The sequence below is a fragment of the Theobroma umbraticum genome, unplaced genomic scaffold (genome assembly GCF_002168275.2).
Source record: "Theobroma umbraticum cultivar Fairchild unplaced genomic scaffold, ASM216827v3 scaffold_4.1, whole genome shotgun sequence".
Lineage (NCBI taxonomy): Eukaryota > Viridiplantae > Streptophyta > Magnoliopsida > Malvales > Malvaceae > Theobroma > Theobroma umbraticum.
In genome coordinates this window covers 7,141,914-7,145,065 of record NW_018397258.1, presented here as the reverse complement: position 1 = coordinate 7,145,065, position 3,152 = coordinate 7,141,914, and the positions used below count along the sequence as shown (strand labels likewise).

The window sequence follows — 3,152 nt, the reverse complement described above, 5'->3', positions numbered from 1 at the left end:
TATCCTTTTTACCATTTGTTCATCTTAAAACGGCTCTGCCCTTCTTTTTAGTTAACCTTGACTCCTTTTTCTTATTTATGTTGTGGATAAAGTGTGACCAGAATTACGTTATTACTTTAATCTATTACTCTGTCAACCTAGGATTTGTTCCTGTCAAGGCCGGTGGTGCCTGATGGGCTTTTTATTTTCGTCTTTAAAATACAATACAAAAATAAAAAAGGGGGAATAGAGAGAAGTAGCCAAGCTAATGTCTTGGCATAAATCCGGCCATGCCTTGCCTAAAAGCTATGCTCCCCCACAATAAAAATAAAGAACGACACCTGCTCTAATGTTTTAAGCCTTAAGTCCCCCTTTAGCAAACATCAGGTACACAAAGCACGTGCGGCTCCTGGTTACTCATAACGAAGTTTCATTCAAATCCATCAATAAATGTACAGAAAGCCAATGATAGTATGGGGGGTAACACAACCTTAAGAACGCAACAGCAAGCCATACAACTTGTGTCATGAAATTCATAAACATGAAAGCAGGCATATGATTTTTCTGATCAACTTTGTGAATAAAAAATCTAACATTCTTTATTTAATACCACAAGGTCAGGGTATCGGAGCTCAATGGAAGAAGAGAAAAGAACGTAGTCCATGTAAAGAAATGCAGGTAACTTTAACATCTCCCTCGAATTTAATTAGCTCTACAGTTTAACCCACCTCACCAACTTAAGACACTTTCATGCCGTGAATAACCTGCTCCAATGATTGTGTGTTGGACTCTCTTCTTCTCCATTGATATCATGATGGTCATCATCATCATAATCATCGTCAATATCAAAATCATCATTAAAGATTTCATCACCCTTAGATCATCCAGGTAATTCTCTAACATTGCTTAAACATTTTTGTAGGTTTCTAGAGCAGAGCAATTGCATAGGGATGTGCATCAATCTATGCAAGATGCCATCTCAAGCCTTTATTAAGGATTCTCTGGGAATGCCTGTCAACATGGTGCCTAGTAAGTATATTGTCATTCAGAACCTATATTTATGATTCAAATAGAAGGCCGACTACAATAGTTTTTTTAATCATACAGGAAAAGTTGCCATTAGAAAAAATTAAAATCTTATTTGTTATTAAAGTAATGAAAAAAATGAAGTATACAACAGTAAAAAGGAAAAAGAACAATAATTCTAAGAGCAACAGTACCTGCACTAGAATGTGGAGCTCATGCTCATTATGTCAATGAAGGGCCCGCATGCATAACCACTGAGGGTGCAAAACTGCAAGTGGACCCATCCAACCTCAACTGAGAATACTAGCATGTAAAATAACATAAACATGAAATGAATAAATGAAATTGTGATGTTAACACCTGCATTCTAGGCCGTAAATTGGGTATAACGATCTTATGATTAATTCCATGTATCAACTCATAATGAAAGAGACTGAACTCTTCTAGTTCCCATGAAGCCAATCATTATTCCACAACCAACCCATATAAAATCACAATGTGATTATAAATTGTATCATTAAAACCATCAAAGTTGAATATTAGTCACACTTCCACGTGCCAATCACTTTTGAGAAGCACAAGACCACTACTATTCACACTCCATATTGGTTAAGTAGTTACCGTGACGAAGCAGAACAAAGCACATCCGTCAGAATAGTTAATAAAAACTGTGATGCATTTTAAACTGCAGATTTTGATGATATGAGCTGCGAGATGATTTTTGGTCAGGATCCTCCAGCATCAAATGATGATCCAGCACTCAAGCAGCCATGCTACAAATTATGTAATAACTTAACTAAACTGCCCTTTCACCTATACCTGCATCTTTTATACATATTTACGCAAGATTCTCAGTATATCATTGTGGTGCATAGCAGAACCTCAAAATAGGTCCTCCAACTTGGCCAACTCAAGGCTGCTCCTGGCACGAATGAGCTTTCATGAGTGCCAATATGACAGTAGAAAATGTATTGTATTTCTGACTGAAATTATCCTTTTCTAAATATTTCATGCAGGCAGGGCAAACCAAAAGCACACAGTGAAGTGCTCCAGTTGATGCAGAAGGATAAAGAAGGCTAATTTTTAATAAGGTCTTTCAACACTGACAACAAATGATCCGAAAATCTTTTCCATACTGTTCAATACAAAGCCTTGTAAAATCTTCCTTTGGAAAGTCAGTAACATTCCATTCTATAATTATAAATTACTTTAATGCAACCAGTTTAAAGCCTTTTCTTGCCAAGAAATTTTATGCAGTCACAGTCCCTATATTCATAACCAATGAGAGTAAGGGAATAGCATGCTCAACATGTTGAGAATTTTGGTAAGCTCTTTGCACATTTTGATCAGTGTGATACTATGATATAAAATTAATGTCATTTGTCATTAATCAGACATGAGAATGCAACAACAAATACAAAATGCAATAAGAGAATTGTGCTAGCAAATAAAACATAAATTACCATCGAAAAAGAGTAGTAAAAATATTATCATGCTGCTTTTCAGGCAGTACAATAAACAATAATAAAGGCACCAAAAGAGTGTGAAAAATGTGCAGAGAACTTAAATTGAGATGTTCATACATCTGATCTGTGATTTAAGGTGTGTTATCCAACCTCACTACGTTGAGCCTCCTAGAGAGTTTGAAACTTACGTCATAGATAATACTAATATTTTTGAAAGGAAAAAAACGCATACACAAGTCTTTTTAGCATTCCAAAACTAAGGGTTAGTATACATGCCGAGATTATGGCTAAACAAGCAAAAAAGGGAAGCTTGTACAGCATAATTAATACAGATAAATCAAGGCGGCTACCATAAACGATATGGTGCTATTGGTATTTCACAAATCAGGAAGCTCTTTAAGTTCTTATTTAAGACAACTTCCTCTTGCAAAATTCATCCTCAGTGTTTAGTAAGGATTCAGAAGCATTGGGAATTTTGGAGGAAGAATTTCTTTCACATACTCAAACGACGATGCCTATATTAGGGCTCAGTTAAATCTCAGGTCTAAAAGGGAAGGAACTCAATTGTTCTGTGGACCAGAGAAATTATCAATGAATTGCTTATATATTATGTCATGACTACTATTGCTATGCTTCTACCATCAACAACCATACCAACCCTCAAGGTGTAAAAACCAACAA

General features: G+C 35.7%; 2 long non-coding RNA genes across 3 annotated transcripts in view; one reads left to right on the top strand and one right to left on the bottom strand.

Moving 5' to 3' along the window:
* Positions 1-392: 392 nt before the first annotated feature.
* The window catches only part of LOC110414460 (uncharacterized), a 4,744-nt gene continuing 1,984 nt past the window's right edge, over positions 393-3,152 (bottom strand). Inside the window, exons 2-3 of one of the 2 annotated variants that reach the window (XR_002445016.1) lie at positions 1,200-1,921; positions 393-990 (exon numbers count right to left, since the gene is read on the bottom strand). This is a non-coding gene — a long non-coding RNA (uncharacterized LOC110414460). Of the gene's footprint in view, positions 991-1,199; positions 1,928-3,152 lie in introns of both variants that reach the window. The other variant, XR_002445015.1, reaches the window with a different exon arrangement.
* Positions 902-2,160, top strand: LOC110414461 (uncharacterized). Its single transcript, XR_002445017.1, has 3 exons — positions 902-1,008; positions 1,697-1,789; positions 2,022-2,160. It is a non-coding gene; the product is annotated as an uncharacterized LOC110414461 (long non-coding RNA).